Raw genomic sequence first — 19,000 nt, forward strand, 5'->3', positions numbered from 1 at the left:
ATACTCTATGAAGATACCTTACAATCAAGAAACCAATGATATCATTTCACCCAATAGGATAGATAGTGATTTAGTTATGAATGATTGTATAGATCATGGCATTTTGTTGGTGATAGAAAGAAGAGTTTAATTAATAATCATATTAAACTCGAGAAACACGAGAACAACTCTAGCACATTTACCTAATGCTTTATTTGTGGCAATTAAGCAATGAAGAAAAGTATTATGAGTACATGGAGGGTCTATGCAAACGAGATTTTCTTCATAAGAATAGAAAGAACAAAATAAATTATTTAATTTTCAAGTGAAAACCTCACATGTCTATTATAGACATTTTTAAGTGCTTGAGAAAGACTAAGAATATGTTTTTCATCTATATAAGTTGGAAAGAAGAGCTTTGTGTAAATAATTATATAATCACTAGCTTCCAAACCAACATAGATGATTTTATATGATAGCCAAGACATGCTATTTGTATAAATGGTAGTACTTTCAGCTCAAAGAGTTCTAGGTAAAGTTTTGTAGATTCCACTCAGGCTATATGGTGTGATGTCATGGTTGTGACATGATTTATCACCTAGGAACATGAATGGAAGGCTACACCACCCCCTTGATTGATCCACCATGGTTTGCATGGATTAAACCATGGCAACCCTGGTCCTCCTTTCCATTTTTGACACATATACCCTTCTGTCATTTATTTTAAAGGGGAGTTACAACATTATAATTACAATCTTGTCATTGTTTAAAAATCTCTAGATGATTTAATCCAATGGCCCAGATTAGTTCACGCAGTTCTCTCTCAACCTAGTGTTCACTCTAGAACCCTACCCTATATATATATATATATATATACATACATATATATAGAGAAAGTATAATGTATAAAATGGCTTAACCTACATTAACATACGCGACAGAATTTATAACGTGCGTAATTATTTTTTCCACCATTATAACGTGCGTGATTATCACCTCCATGCGTGATTATCACCTCCCATGCGTGATTATCACCCAAAAACTGCTCCCATGCGTTATTAGGGCTCCCATGCGTGATTATTGCCCAGATCTGATGGTTGAGCGCGTCGCGTACGTGAAGTAGGATAAGGACTTTTGTATGTTAACCTTTCCCCGTATATATATATATATATATATATATATATATATTAAGGATCCTGGAAAAAAAGGTTAATAGTGTGAGAAGTGTAGGAAATAATATGGTATTGACTTGTGTCCTTCAATTTAATTAATTACAAAGGGCAATAATGTAATTTACTTTAAAGTTGAATTAATTGATAAAATAATCTTTGTAACCTTCAGTGAGTTATTTTAGGTTAGTGATATAATTTTATTTTTTCAAAGATTTAAGAATTCAATTTTATATACCAACTTAGATATTTTATAAATCATTATCTCTCTGATTCATAGAGATCAAAAGAATTTACGGGTCGTATTTTTTTGAGTCATCAGCTCTTATTTTTTGAATCATCAGTTCGTATAAAACACCATACGAATTCTAGAAAAAACAACAACTTGAATCATAATACAACCATGGTGTTCTAACATCTAGAATGATTTTTGTTATTTTTGTAGGTATAAAACACCATACAAATTCCAAAAACACCATGAATTGAATCATAATACAGTCGTGGTGTTTTAACATCTAGAATGTTTCTATTGCTATTCCAGATGTTAAAATAGCATGACTTTAATCACAACACAATGTTACAGACTCTAGATGTTAAATCACCATGACTTGAATCATTATTCATTATTTGCAATGTTATGGTGTCTTATATACGTTCTTGGTGTTTTACTGTAAAACACAACGCCTTAAATCACAATACAATTAAAACACCATTGTATTAACATAGACAAAACACCATGGACTAAAACATCCGATCGAAACGTAATTTTCTTCTCTATATAAGTATAACAATATGCTAATCATATTAAAGATAAAAAACACTCGTTATTATGGTGTAATTTAAAAAAAGTACGTATAAAAAGTTATTGACTTTTAAAAAAGAAGGGGGAACTTGAATGTGCACTACATGTGAGTTTCTAAATTTAGCCAAGTATGTTTAATTAAAATCACTTAATTCTATCTCTCTCTCTCTCTCTTTCATTTTTAATAATTTCTCCATCATTTCTTTATCTACTGATTTTATTTTAATTTTAACTTGAATATTGTTTCTCTTTTATTATCCGTATATATAAATATCATAATACATTGTTTTTTGCTTTTTATAATTTTCAATAAATATTAAAAAAGTTATCAGAGATTGAAATTGTAATAATTATTTTTGGGCATTAACTTTTTTTTGGATATGTGATGAAGTTATTTATTTTTGCATACATGTGATTTGTTTCGTGTTCATCAATTTCATAATTTTTATATGAATCTACTCATGTACATGCATAATATACAATATGTTGTTAATATACGCATATGTAACCATTTCTGAATATAATACACAGATGTATAAAATACTGTACACATGTGTATAAACTAACAGCTGTGTATCTTGTATAAACTGATAGTTAGCGAGACTGTACAAATGTGTATAAACTAACACCTGTATATCTTGTATAAACTGATACTAGCGAGACTATACACATGCGTATATACTAACAGCTGTGTATCTTGTATATACGGAAACTAGCGAGATATTAGGGATTTTGATGATATTGTTTAATAAATGCAATTTACAAAAGACGCAAATACCCTTCTGTCAATTATTTTAAAGGGGAGTTACAACATTATAATTACAATCTTGCCATTGTTTAAAAATATCTAGATGATGTAATCCAATGGCCCAGATTAGTTCACACGGTTCACTCTCAACCTAGTGTTCACTCTAGAACCCTACCATATATATATATATATATATATATATATATACAGAGGAAGGTTCTATGCAGAACACTAAATATTACGAGAACACGCAGAACACAAATAATCATCCATTTTTTCTATCCTAAAAACCTAAAAAGTAAATGAAAATGTTACAAATATAAGATTTATTGTTTGTTACACTAGAATTCAAAACAAAATATGAAAAATTTTCACTTTTTGTATAACCTACACATATGTAGATTATGTGTAGGTTAAATTACTACATGTATGTAGGCTATGTGTAGGTTAAAATCGTTGGTTTTTTATGTATATATAATACACATATGAATGTAAGAAACATAAAATTTAAAAAATATGTACTTCAAATCCCAAAATTTAGTATTTTTGAGTTGTTCTTTTTGTTCTCGCAATAGTTAGTGTTCTGTAATGATCCTCATCCTATATATATATATATAGGGGAGGGTTATCTTGAGAACGCTAAATATTGCGAGAACCGTGAGAACGAATGAAAAAACCAATCAAAACCAATTTTTTTTTATACAAACCTCATTGTAAATTTGTAATTAAGATACAACATCAAAACAAAAATTTATAACATCAAATAATTCATTTCTCATTTCAAAATTATTGTTTTTAGATTTTTTACACATGTGTAAATATAGCAGATTTACACATGTGTAAATGGCAAACTTACACATGTGTAAATTTTCTTTATTTACGAATTCACGTAAATTTAAACGTGTAAATTGAATTTCTAACATTGTATTCGAATAATAATGATAAGTGTAGAAAAAAATTTTGAATTTGAATTGTTTTTGACCAAGTTCTCATGGTTTTTTCATTTGTTCTCACGGTTCTCACAAATATTTAGCGTTCTCATTTAAACCCTTCCCTATATATATATATATATATATAGGGGATGGTTATCTTGAGAACGCTAAATATTGCGAGAACTGTGAGAACGAATGAGAAAACCAATCAAAACCGATTTTTTTTAATACAAACCTCATTCTAATTAAAATACAACATCAAAAAAGAATTCACAACATCAAATAATTCATTTCTCCTCTCAAAATCACTCTTACAAGATATTTTACACATGTGTAAATATAACAAATTTACACATGTGTAAATGACAAACTTACACATGTGTAAATTTTCATTATTTACGAATTCACGTAAATTTAAACTTGTAAATTTAATTTCTAACATTGTATTCGAATAATAATGAAAAGTGTAAAAAGAAATTTTGAATTTGAACTGTTTTTGACCAAGTTCTCGAGGTTTTTTCATTTTGTTCTCACGGTTCTCGCGATATTTAGCGTTCTCATTTAAACCCTCCTAAAAAGATGTGTTTTCAATTTATATAAACTTGAATGAGTTTTTTTAAAATAAATATGCTATTGTTGATGTTGGTTGTGTTTGAAGGACATAACGATTATAAATTTTGAATTATTTTTTTTATATTTTATACTATTTCATACATCACACATAATAAATATAAATTTTGGTATGAATACATATAACCCTAATGCGAACTATACATACAAAATTAAAGAGAAAATATAACATTACTCATTTTAAATGACGCGTTTACAAAGTAAGAATTTTGTTTTTGAATACAAAAGAATTATTATATTTTATTTCCAATAAATATTTTTCTTATTTTAAAAAGTGTTATCAAAGTAGAAGATGGAATGGAATTAGTTCATAATTTAATATTATATTTATTAAACATATATATTGTTTATATATATGTTTAACATTTGTGAAAACGATAATAACAAATTATAAACATGATGAGGTTTTAAATTTTTGGTTACGTCAAATAGCGATGTATGTATAATTGTTTGGTTATCTCATCTTCTTTTGATAAGTATGTTTTTATTTATTAAAGTATAGGTAAGTAGATAACTAATATTAATTATTAAAATTAAGAATATTGAAGAGGTATAATCATGAATATAAAGATTATATATATATATATATATATATATATATATATATTAAATTCAATCATTTAATAATCTTTATATTAATTTACTTATTATTTATTATGGGTGAGGTAAATTGATAAATTGCCACATGGCATTTTGGTGAAGTCTTTTATTATATAAGAATGCCATGTGGCAATAAGAAGAGTATTTTATTAGTAGTATATATATATATATATATATATATATATATATATATATATATATATATATATATATATATATATATGGTACGGTTCATGCGAGAACCACATTTATTGCGAGAACCGCGAGAACCAATGTGAACACAACCAAAAATACCTAAAAAAAGCCTAAAAAACCTACCCCAGTTTGGATCTTTAAAATACCTACCCCAGTTTGAAAAACGGCATGAAAATACCTAGTCTAAAACGCCATAAAACACCCAGTTCAGAAAAACGTCATAAAACCCAGTTACTTTTTTTTCGAAAAGTATATCAATAGTATACTTATTGGAAAGATAAAAAAACGCTAAGTTTTATGGTGTAATTTTTTTTCGAAAAATAATAGCGTATAAAAAAGTTATTGTCGTTTAAATATGATGGGGGAAAATGGCATGTGATTAGCATGTGCACATTTGTTTGTATCTTCCTATTTTACCCCTGCTGGTAGTTCCAAGACCCCTTATTATTTACAAAAATGTCACCGCATCAATCTCAGCCACAAACCACTAAGATCTTGTGGCTGCGAATCGTTCTCACACTTTGAGACATTCTCTTCTGATCCTGTTCCTATATATATATATATGATCAAGATCAAGGAAAAACCCTTCTGAGTTATGAGAACTTAGAGAACTTAACCTTCCCGTGCGAGTTTTGCCCCTATTTTTTTCACACTCCTAGATTAAAAAGTTAGAAAAGACTGCGGTAAAAAAATTAAAAAACCAATTTCGAAGTAGTGTTTTTTGGCCCCTTACAGCAGTTGTAAAAATTGATAACATAAGCATGACATCACTTTTTACAGCATTTGCGGCAACCATAACTGAAAAAAAAGTAGTTTTTTTTGAAAAGTTGATTTTTGGTAAAAGATATTGAAAAAACTTTTGTAAGTCGAGTTTTTTAAGTTCTTACAACTCGTATAAGTTTTCATTTTACCCTAACCTGATATATATATATATATATATATATATATATATATATAGGGTAAGGATAGTGTAAAAAGGGCCTAAAGTGTGAGAAGTGTAAGAAGTGTATTATAACACTATATATAATACTATATAACACCATATAAACACCGTATAACAATATGTAACACCATATAATACACTTATAACACTATGTAACACTATATATCATTATATAACAAATATAACACTATAGGTTGTCTGATAGCATGTCTACGATAGATGTATAGTGTTCTATTTGTTATATAATGATATATAGTGTTACATAGTGTTATAAGTGTATTATATGGTGTTACATATTGTTATACGGTGTTTATATGGTGTTATTTAGTATTATATATAGTGTTATAATACACTTCTTACACTTCTCACACTTTGAGCACTTTTTACAGGATCCTCTACCTATATATATATATATATATATATATATTATTAAAAAATTAAAACTACATTCATGACCTTTGTCAATATGTATATGTAATTTATATGAAAAGAACAAAGAAATTTAAAATAAGACTTAAAAAGAAGCAAGATGTATTAAAATATTTGAGGTGGTAAAGCATACCATAGTTAAAGAAATGGAATTCATTTTTATATGGAAATGCATATGAGTGGATATTGACCTCGGATTCCGAATAAGATCGCATGTGCTCGTTGTACTTGTATATCAGTACGGAACAGTTGATAGCAACGGCGCTAATCATCAACCGTTAAAATAAAGAGATTTTTTATACTCTTCGGTAAATTAAATAAACTAATTATAATTTATGTATTTGTAAAAAAATGTGTCTATTTTTGGTTAAGACAAAGCCTTTGAAAACACATAGCTTTGAAAATCTTGAGTTCAATTTCCATAGACAATAGGACTAAAATACATGTTTTGTAGAACTGAATTTTAATTTTTTTTTAACCATGGTTAGATTATATGTTATGAGATAAAGCCCCTAGAGGCTCTATCATGCCATACAAGCAAGTGACTTTGTCGTTAACTTGTACAATGTACCATATCTCTACGGTCTATATAGAGATATGTTGGCTAACTTGTACAATGTACTATATCTCTACGGTCTATATAGAGATATAAAGCCCCTAGAGGCTCTATCATGCCAAGACACCACGGACAAACGATAAGGAAGAATCACCTTCAACATAAGAAACTAGTAATTAAAGTCATTAATACAAAACCAATTAAAAAGTGCAAAAGATTAAAAATAAAAAGTATTACACTAAACACTTGTCTTCACCAAGTGATGTAAGAGACTTAGGCAAACATGGCCTTTGATTGTCAAGAACTCTTACGATCAATCTTGGATCCCGAGACGACTCACACACTCTACGATGGACAATGGATGATGGTGGTGGATGACGGTGTTATTGTTGGTGCATCCGTCTGTCGCCTGCGTCTTCTTGTATCGAGTCTTGCGTTGTATAGGATAGAACAGGGCACGAAAGTCAAGAAACTTGTATTAGAAGTGATTTCACCCCAAATGATATGTGGTCATTTGGAGCGAAACCCTTTATACCTGATTTCGCCCGAATGTGTCAAAGAACTGATTTCGCCCAAGATTGTAACTTGTGATTTCGCTCATAGTGACAGTGTATGTAGGAGCGAAATCATATCACATATGAATAGGTGTGTCTAGGAGCGAAATTAGCAACTAGTGTGTGTGTTGTCATTCCGGTTGCCATGAAGTGCTGGCGAAGTGTTGTCAGAGCTTGTAATTGCATTAGTGATCAATACAACAACAGTTTAAAGTGAATACGGCTGAGATTGCACCAAAACATTAGTTTCCGCCTCTTGTTTTGGACAGGAATTCTTCTGATCGACTCAATCAGGGCCGAGAACGATCCTACACATTTAGTAAACTGTAACGAGATATAAACCTAAATACAAACTTGCTTATTCTGTGGGTAACAACTTCTTGGATATATAGGTAACCCCTGAAATCTTGTTTGAAAGGTTCCGTATTCTGAGATACTAGGTCTTTATGCTCAGTGATATCTGGGGTATTATCCCGGGACTTCTGCTGTATGGAAGTACTGACCTAGTCCTCGGATAATGCTTTCCGCAAAAAGCTTGAAACATAGCTACGCCCTCACCAAGCTGATGAAACAATAAAACTGATAGTCGCTGCTGTTGTAATCAAAAGATCCTCTAAAGGGGATACACCGAAAATTCGAAGCCGTCATCTCTTTGCGTATACGGAAGTATCGACCTGAGCTCTCACGGCCCTCGCAATTTACCCCTTTACAGATATCATCTGTGGTATACTCACCTGTAAGACTGAATATTGGGATCTGGATACGGGAGTATATTCAAGTGGTGGGACACACGAATAAGTTTAAGTAATTAAGACATTAATTGCGTATCTCGAAACAGTTGAAATTTGTGTGAAAATTTAAGTGGACAAACATACTGACAATCTAGGTGAATTGTTTAGAACTTAAAATGTAATCAAGCTTAACGGTGTTGGTGATATGTCTCAAACTGATATGATCCTCTTGCACGAACTCACAAAAAATATTGTTTGTAAATATTTCGTTTCTGCATTTATTTTCTTTCAGAAAATTAAAAAAGATTTTAGTGTGTTTTAGCATAAATTTTGTAAAATCTAAAAAGATTTTCGACAGCTGGTGTTGAAAAGCTGATTTTCGAAATATCAAGTGCTAAACATGAAGAATAGGTTTGGGAGAGAGTGAATGAAAGTGTTGTATTTACAAGAGAAATGTAAAGAACAAATCATGATGTATATTTTCTGACACAGTTTCTAAATTTTTAAAAGTTTTAGTTTTTGAGAAACTTATGTGTTGGGTAGAGATTGTGCAGGTAAATTTGAGCCAGGTGACGATCCTGAACCAGATAAGAGCCTGATCACGATCTTAGAATGAATGAGAGAATTCCAGACTACGATCCCAGCAGATTGAGAGGGGGAGTCTGAAGACACCGTGATAAAGCAGCAAAAGCCAATATTGATCATGGAATTACATTAGAAAGAGAGAGAGAATGAGGATTCTTGCAATGACAAATACTTCAGAGGAAGAATAAAGACTGATAAAGACTAAAGGTTGACAACCGAAGACTCGACACTGAAGACTCCATCAACATCCGAGGGGGAGTTTGTTGGTGCATCCGTCTGTCGCCTGCGTCTTGTATCGAGTCTTGCGTTGTATAGGATAGAACAGGGCACGAAAGTCAAGAAACTTGTATTAGAAGTGATTTCGCCCCAAATGATATGTGGTCATTTGGAGCGAAACCCTTTATACCTGATTTCGCCCGAATGTGTCAAAGAACTGATTTCGCCCAAGATTGTAACTTGTGATTTCGCTCATAGTGACAGTGTATGTAGGAGCGAAATCATATCACCTATAAATAGGTGTGTCTAGGAGCGAAATTAGCAACTAGTGTGTGTGTTGTCATTCCGGTTGCCACGAAGTGCTGCCGAAGTGTTGTCAGAGCTTGTAATTGCATCAGTGATCAATACAACAACAGTTTAAAGTGAATACGGCCGAGATTGCACCAAAACATTAGTTTCCGCCTCTTGTTTTGGACAGGAATTCTTCTGATCAACTCAATCAGGGCCGAGAACGATCCCGATCAGAAGAATTCCTGTCCAAAACAAGAGGCGGAAACTAATGTTTTGGACAGGAATTCTTCTGATCGACTCAATCAGGCCGAGAACGATCCTACAGTTATGGTGGTGGTGGGTGGTGGGTGAAGTGTGAGAGAGGTGCTGTGCCAAGGGATGAGTTGCAAGAGCTCCAAACACTCCTATTTATAGGCTGAACAGAAGCTCGGGCACGGCCCCGTGTCCGCTGGGCACGACCCCGTATCCATCTGACTCTCTCTCTTCATTAATTGCAATTCGCAATTCCAATAAATGCGCCTGCAGAAAGTTGACCACGCCTCTGTGCCCGCAAGGCACGGCCCCGTGGTGGGCAACAGAAACTTCTATGAGTTTGTCTTTTCTGCTGACTCTTGGGCACGGCCCCGTGCTCGCTGAGCACGGGGCGTGTTCAGTCTTCTGTCTTCTTTGTTTTGCTCGGGAAGATGCTGTCGGGAGGTCGGGCATGCCACTTTTGTTCCTTTTCTTGTATTCATGTTAGATTTAGCTGTCTTTTTGCTTCTTTTGTTAATTTGAGCTCATTTAATCCTGAAAATACAAAAGGAAGACAAAAGCACACTTTTTCCAACATTAGTACTAAAAAAGGGTTAGTTTTATGCCACAATTGATGTAATTTATATGTTGCATTTTGTGCACATCAATAACTTAATTAATTATCTTTCAATATTCCGACCCTTTGGGATTGTATCCTTGCTAACTCAAACCACTTGGTTGAGGGTAACGCCACCTTCAAAAGAGGGGCCTACTACTATAACTAAGATGATCTTTTAAAAAGTCCGAAAGTGCAAAAGTCATCAAAGGATACTTAAAAGGCGAGTCGGATCCAAGTGATTCATCTTGTCTATCCATTTTTATTTTATTTTTATTTCTGCATTTTTAGTTTTATTTTTCATGTTTAACCTTTTCTCAAAAATTTTAGCTTGATTAGACGTTGAGGATAAACCGGTACTAAAAGTTCTTGTGTCCTTGGACGACCTCGGTATCTTACCAACGCTATACTACGCTCACGATGGGTGCACTTGCCCAAGTGTGTGTTTAGTGTTAGTACAATATCGTGTTTTACAAATTTAAAACTTGACTAATGCGTAAAATGGGCTTAAAATATCAATAGAAATATATCACGCTTCGCACACACCAGTATCAAACTTGAGGACCGCCCAGATCTGGATTAGGATCAGCAAACAAGCGGTTCCTGAAAATGTTTACAAATGCACTCGTCTAGGACTTCGCACATTCTTCATACTTGTCATTTGTGCGAATTTGATGTTGATTCAGAACCAGGATATCTTTCTCATGAAAACTCATTAGATCCAATGTATCTGGTATGCGAATCGACTACTCTTCAGTAACGATAGCAACTTCGGCCATTTTCGGATCATACGCCCAGAACTTGAAATTCTTGAGAATTCCCTTAGAGAACTTTCGAGAGATGGGAATTATCTTTTCTTTGTCGGTCGAAGGCCAGATGACAGATTAACTGTTCTCTTGGTGAAAGGGTCACGAACACCAGGGTTTCTTCTGATCTCTGATTCAACAATCTTCATGGTAGGGAAGTTGTTCTTGACTTCCTTCTCAAGTTCAGAATAGAACATCCATCCTCTACCTCTCTTCATGGTAAAATACAAAAAAGATTTTATTTTTGCTTTATTTTCGACAAACCAGTGTTGGAAAGCTGATCTTCAGAATCTGAGGTGCAGAGCAGATCTTGAACAATCTGGGTGGGAGCTAATATGAAAATGTTGGAAAAATGAAAAGTTGAACAAGTTCATTAAGTTAAAGCTTGTAATTTTTGGCAAAATTGAACAAAAACGTCAGATGGTTCATAAATCGGGTCAACCAAGGTCATTAACTTGGACTTGGTCGAAAATCGAGTAACCTGGGTCATTAACTTGGACCTGGATACTTGAGTGGATACTAAAATCTGATAAAAATTAAAAAAAAAAAGTAAAAAGTTTGGAAAAACAAGGGCCATCCGGACGAATGCACTTGCCCATTCGGTCGAATGGAGGCCTAATGCTCATCCGGAGAAATTTTGCCCATCCAGGCGAATGGGTATCGGGTATAAATAGGCCATCCGAAGATGTAATGCTCATTCGGAACTTTCTAAGTTAGAGAAAAACCATTTTTTTTCTCTGAAAAATTTCAAGCCATTTCTAAGCAAAACTCTAACAAAATTTTTACCTAGGGGTGTTGGCTTGCACAACATCTACAATGGTTAAGGTAGAGATTCAATTTTCAGTGTTTAGATTCATAAATTTTGATTCGGAAGAATTGTCGGCGCTTAATCTTAGATCTAGGGTTTTTGGGTGATCAAATCATGAAATTGAGACTAGAAATTCTTAAATCGGCACTTGAATCATATATCCCAACTTCCAATTTGATGATTTCTAACAAAATTTAAACTTTGATCTTTAAATGTTCAACTTGTTGAAACTCCGAATGGAGTTACGGATAGGGTCATTCGGACGGATAGGCTTGATAAGTTAGTATAGTTATTTGTTTGATATGTTCATAGGTTAAAACTTGTTGAACTAATTTGTTAATTGGCCATTTATAAATTTTCACCGTTAAAAGTGCCCATTCGTTAATGTCCATTCATTAACTGTCGTCCATCCGGTAATAAATGTGCATTCGGAGAATTTGGTCATCCGGGTAAATTGTCCATCCGGAGATTAGTGCATCCGGATGAAAGTTGTCATGTGTAATGTGTTAGAATAATTTTTTCAATGTCATATATTTCTCTATCTACGTGCAATACTTTATGACGGGTATTATATGTGCCGGAAAAGAGTTCTGATTTCAACAACCAGCACAACATATGTTGTACGTGATGTGTGTAAAATGCAACATATAAATTACATCAAATGAGGCATAAAACTAACCCTTTTTAGTACTAATGTTGGGAAAGGTGTGTTTTTGTCTTCCTTTTGTATTTTCAGGATTAAATGAGCGTAAATAAACAAAAGAAGCAAAAATGCAGCCAAATCTAACATAAATACAAGAAAAGGAATAAACGTGGCATGCCCGACCCCTCGACAGCATCTTCCAAAGCAAAAACAAGAGATCAGAAGGATGAACACGGCCCCGTGCCCAGCGGACACGGGGGCGTGCTCAAGTGTCTGCAGAAAAGACAAAGTTGTAGAAGCTTCTATTTCCCAACACGGGGGCGTGCCCAGCTCAACACGGCCGTGGTCAACGCTAAGATTCGCAGAATCCAAGCAAATCTTGATAGTACAGATACGCTTATGCACACGGGGCCGTGCCCAGCGGACACGGGGGCGTGTGGAGCTAATACAGGCAAACTGCAATTAATGAAAAAAGAGAAAGTGGATGGACACGGGGTCGTGCCCAATGGACACGGGGCCGTGTCCGGGCCTCTATACAGGCTATAAATAGAGGTGCTTGGTTCACTTCTAAATCATCCCTTGGCAAACCACCTCTCTCCCACTTCACCCACACTCCACCACCACTACAACCCACATCCACCACCATCATCCATCATCCATCATAGAGTGTGTGTAGTAGTCTCGGCATCCAAGATTAATAGTAAGAGTTCTGGACAATCAAAGGCCATGTTTGCCTAAGTCTTTTACATCACTTGGTGCAGACAAGCATTTATTGTAATACTTTTGATTTTTAATCTTTTCTCACTTTTTATTTGGTTTTGTATTAGTGACTTTAATAACTAGTTTTTTATGTTGAAGGTGAAACTTCCTTATCATTTGTCCGTGGTGTCTTGGCGTTATTTTACTGTCTATATAAAATAAAAGATTTACACCATTCATGTCTCTATGGTCTATATAGAGATATGTTGGCTACCTGGTCGGGGGTTAAGGGAATGGTTTGGTAAGGTTCTTGCCTTGTTCAGTGTATAGATCCTGCAAGGACCTGGGTCAAGCTTACTAGGACCTCCTTCAATACCCACTGGTATTGGATGGCGGGGGTGCGAATGGCTTGATCCCCTCATATGTAAACTATAATTAGTACATTAACCTGGCTACTTGGGATTGTATCCCTGCTAACTCAAGCCACTTAGCCGAGGGTAACGTCACCTTCAAAAGAAGGGCCTACCACATTATGCATTAATAACTTAATTAATTATCTTTCAATATTCCAACCCTTTAGGATTGTATCCTTGCTGACTCAAACTACTGGGTTGAGGGTAACGTCACCTTCAAAAGAGGGGCCTACTACTATAACTAAGATAATCTCTTAAAAAGTGCCAAAGTGCAGAAATCATCAAAGGTTACACTAAAGGCGAGTCGGATCCAAGTGATTCATCTTGTCTATCTGTTTTTATCTTATTTTATTTTCAGCCTTTTTAGTTTTTATTTTCATGTTAAAACCTTTTTTCTAAAATTTTGATTTGATTGGACGTTGAGGATAAACCAGTATTAAAAGCTCTTGTGTCCTTGGACGACCTTGGTATTTTACCAACGCTACACTACGCTCACGATGGGTGTACTTGCCAATATGTGTGTTTAGTGTTAGTAGAATATCGTGTTTATAAACTTAAAACTTGACTAAAGTGTTAAAAAGGGCTAAAAATACAATTAAAATTATATAACACACCGCACACATCAAGTTTTTGGCGCCGTTGCCGGGGATACAAGAATTTTAAGAAAGTTAGGAATCAACGGCCTAATCATTTTTCTTATTTTTCTATTTTTTTTAGGATTTTTCTTAAATTTTCAGCTTCTACAGACTACAGCACGGGGCCGTGCCTGGTCGGACATGGGCCGTGCCCTGCATTGTTACTGGCAGTTTTTATTTTCCGAGTTACAGAGAGCTGAGCACGGGGCCGTGTTGGTGCAGCACGAGGCCGTGTCGAACTCTCTAGTAACAGGGATCCGGAAAATAATCACTGTACTTCCGACCACGGGGCCGTGTTCAGCTGAGCACGGGGCCGTGGTGAAACTTCCGACCAACAATATTTTTGTTTTTATCGCAAGACTTGGAACCCAGGTGCCACACCTGAACTTCCTACGTAGTGCATGAGCTCCAGTTCCAGTAAAGACATAAAAGAGCCTTTAGACGAACCCGAACGCTTTCTAAGAAAAAAACTTAAAGCTAAAAGTCAAGAGAAAGTTTCAAGGGACCCACTTCCGATGGTGGATCAACGTACCCCAATGGATTACCTACGGCCCACAGTACGTAATTTCGGCGCCGCTATCAATGCACCGAATGTTGATGCTAACAACTTCGAACTTCGACCGCATTTGATGCAAATGCTCCAAAACTCCGCAACCTTCCATGGGCTTGTGGACGAAGATCCCCATTTACATATTACTAACTTCTTGGAAATATGTGATACTTTTCGGATCAACGGAGCATCAAACGACGCCACCTGCCTTCGAATGTTCCGATTTTCACTAAAAGACCGAGCTAAGGCTTGGCTTTACACCCTCCCAGTTGGTTCGGTAAACACCTGGGATGAACTAGACCAAAAGTTTCTGTATAAGTATTTCCCTCCTTCTAAAACGGCTAAATTAATGACTAGAATTAATACATACTCACAAAAGGATGGGGAATCCTTATATGAAACTTAGGAAAGGTTCAAGGAGCTACTAAGAAAGTGTCCTCATCATGGTCTTGCGGTATGGCAACAAGTATCCACTTTCTATAATGGGTTGTTGCCATACATAAGACAAACACTTGACTCTAGCTCAGGGGGACTTTTAGGTAATCGCCGCCCAAATGAAATTTATAATCAAATTGAGAAAATTGCTCAAAACAATTTTCAGTGGCACACTCCCCGAGGCACTAAATCTATTGCCCCGGGCGCCCATTAGGTTGAGGAAAGCACTTTTTACAAGCCCAAATCGAGGCCCTTTCTTCAAAGATCAAAAAGTTAGAGATGGAACAAAGGGCGTCGGTTATGGCTTGTGAAGGGTGTCCTAGACCACAAGAAAATTGGAGTTGTATGAAAGAAATGGATAATCTAACGGAAACGGTAAACTACATAGATAATAGACCTAGGCCGTCAGGTCCTCTGACAGGTACCTACAACCAATGATGGCGTAACCACCCTAACCTTGGTTGGAGAGAACCTGGCAATAGTAGTAATCAACAAAATCAAAATCCACGAACAAACTTTCAACAACCACGTAATGAGTCACAAAATTTCTCTCAAAAACAACAAGGTGGATAAGAGAGGCTTGAAGACACTATCTCACGCCTCATCTCTGACACTGATAAGAAAAACTCGGATCGATTTCAACATATAGAATCGAATTTTAGAAATCAACAAGCTAGCATTCAAAACATTGAAAAACAATTAAATCAACTAGCTCAAAATTTCTCCGAGAGACCACAAGGCGCGTTACCCAGCAATACCGAAACAAACCCAAAGGCGCAAGTACATCTCATCACATTGAGAAACCGTACCGTAGGCCCCGAGGAGGCTCCGCTACCTCCAACTGAAGAGAGTCCATCCAACCAAACCGCAACTTCATCAACACCCCAAAAAGAGATGACTCCTCCACCAAGCCAAGAGCCCCCCAAGAATCCTCCGGTACCTTATCCAGGTCGGTTACTTCGCCGAAAGATCGATGAGCAATTCACAAAATTTGTAAATCTACTAAAACAATTGCATGTCAATATTCCATTTGTAGAAGTCCTAACCCAAATGCCTAAGTATTCAAAATTCATGAGAGACTTTCTCACTCACAAAATGAAAATTGAATCGTTGCAATTAGTTAATTTAAGTGAAGAATGCTCCGCCTTACTACTCAACAAACTCCCACAAAAGAAGATCGATCCCGGAAGCTTCACCATCCCTTGTTCGATTGGGGAATCACCCATACGCAATGCACTAGCCGATCTTGGGGCTAGCATCAACCTCATGCCCGCATCAATGTTCGACCGACTCGGACTAGGGAAAACAAGCCCAACAAAAATGAGCATACAACTCGCCGATAGGTCCATTAAATATCCACAAGGTGTCGCCAAAAATCTATTGGTAAAAGTCGGAGACTTTGTCTTTCCGGCCGACTTTGTCATACTAGATATGGAGGAAGATACGAAGTGCCACTCATCTTAGGAAGACCATTCCTGGCCACGGCCCACGCAATGGTAGACATGAATGGTGGGACACTAACATTGAGGGTTGGGGACAAGGAGATGAAGTTTGGGGTTGGAAAAAGAGTAGAAGATGACGACCCGATCAACTACATGAAAGTTATAGACTCAAGTTTGGATGATGCTCTCCGACGGTGCAACATGGGATGCAAACCATCCCACTTGGGTAACATATGACTGACTTTGGGTCTAGCCAAGGACCCTTATAAACGTGGCGCACCGCGAAGGCATTCCGCGGAACTATCCTTAGTTTAGTTTAGATTAGATTAAATTTTATGCTTTCTAGTTTAGTTTTATTTTTTAGGAATAAAACACACTCGGGATGGTGAAGGATACTAAGGGAAGCATGAACCCATACCCCATGCACAAAAACAGAGCCGCCCGACATTTTTTCTTCATTACAGCAAGTTCAGCACGGGGCCGTGCTCAAGGGTCTGCAGAAAAAAAACGCCATGTTCAGGTATCCGGACACGGGGCGTGTTCGCTAAACACGCCCCCATGCCCAGCCTTCTGTTACTTTCTGATACCGGCAATCTGAACACAGGGCCGTGCCCGGTCAACACGGGCCCATGTCCAGACGCCCAGTAACATAAATTTTTTTTAAACACCTTTTTACGCATTCAATCAACCTGAAAATTTATTTTTGGGACACATTGAGGACAATGTGTAATTTAAGTGTGGGGGGATGCTAAAACCTTGAATCTTGCAAGTCCTAATTACAAGTCTTACACAAAACTCTATTGGAACCGCTAATCACCCCAAAAATTTTTCATTTTTTTTTACTTGTCTTGGTTTAATTTGGGAATAACAAGTTCTAAAAATGTTATATTTTTACAAATTTACAACCAATAGCATCGTGATAGAAAGAACCAACATAAGAAAATTATGAAACGGCATGACAAATCTAGTTAAAATTTGAGTATATATACTTGATCACATTAATAAACCCATTTCCACAAAAAGTGAGTTTTGAACCTTTATTGAGCATACAAATACACATCTGTAAACTAAATGCTCATTTTTCGTTTCTTGTGTGAATAGCCGCCTGGTTTCTTACGACTCTAGAACTTGCCATAACGATACATTCCCGGTCCTTATCAACTTAAACCCAAGTAAGTAAATGATGGAGGCATTAGGACTAACCCTTTTTCTTTTCAACACCATTATTTTTCATTTATTTACCACCTACCCAAAATCCCCCTAGTTAACCCATTTGAGCCTAAACCTTTTTATTTCTAACCCACAAAACAAACACCCCTTTACCCACCAAAAACCCTTTTTATTTTTTTAAACCCTTTATTTTAGTAAAAAGCTCGGTCTTCATGTGACATTCCTTATACAAAAAAGTCTAGCAATAAACAAACAAGTTCCTCAAAAAAACTTGGTTTGAAGATATTTTGTTTGAATAAAAGTCACAAAAACAAAAAGTTTTACGACGACCGACGCTTTTTACGCTTTTAGTTTTTTTTACTAACCACTAACCCAAAACCACCTACCTTTAACCCAAGCCTAACCATTCCCCAAGTCTTCTTGATATTTACAAAGGTTTATAGTTAAAAAGGAGGAGGATTGATTGCTTGGCAAGCATAAAAGTCACAAAAACAAAAAGTTTTACGACGACCGACGCTTTTTACGCTTTTAGTTTTTTTTACTAACCACTAACCCAAAACCACCTATCTTTAACCCAAGCCTAACCCTTCCCAAGTCCTCTTGATATTTACAAAGGTTTATAGTTAAAAAGGAGGAGGATTGATTGCTTGGCAAGCATATGGTAGAAGTAAGTTCCATGCCGGTCTCGAGTGTTTCACAAAAATACATCTTCGACCGAGTGTTAGTGATCTCCCGTGAGGTATGTGAACTTGTATATAAATGGAATTTTAAAGAGGCATGTTATGCCCAAATAAGTAATTTCTCTTATGAAACGTTCTAAATAAATCATAACGAATAGGATTGTAAATAGCTCAAAAATAAAGCCTAATAAAGATCTTGGAATCCCGACACTCAAGACAAGCCCAAAACTTCCCTTCTACCCATTCCATTTGGGTGTGCAAGCCACATTAAAAAGAGTTTTGCATGAGGACAAGCAACGATTCAAGTGTGGGGGTATTTAGTGTGTGTAAAATGAAACATATAAATTACATCAAATGAGGCATAAAACTAACCCTTTTTAGTACTAATGTTAGGAAAAGTGTGCTTTTGTCTTCCTTTTGTATTTTCATGATTAAATGAGCGTAAATGAACAAAAGAAGCAAAAATGCAGCCAAATCTAACATAAATACAAGAAAAGAAATAAACGTGGCAT

At 35.5% G+C, this 19,000-nt stretch overlaps 1 non-coding gene across 1 annotated transcript; it reads right to left on the bottom strand.

The window, feature by feature from the left end:
• Positions 1–15,104: 15,104 nt before the first annotated feature.
• LOC118490841 lies at positions 15,105–15,211 on the bottom strand. The gene has a single exon (XR_004890066.1). It is a non-coding gene; the product is annotated as a small nucleolar RNA R71 (small nucleolar RNA).
• Positions 15,212–19,000: the final 3,789 nt, after the last annotated feature.

Source organism: Helianthus annuus, chromosome 3 (genome assembly GCF_002127325.2).
Source record: "Helianthus annuus cultivar XRQ/B chromosome 3, HanXRQr2.0-SUNRISE, whole genome shotgun sequence".
Lineage (NCBI taxonomy): Eukaryota > Viridiplantae > Streptophyta > Magnoliopsida > Asterales > Asteraceae > Helianthus > Helianthus annuus.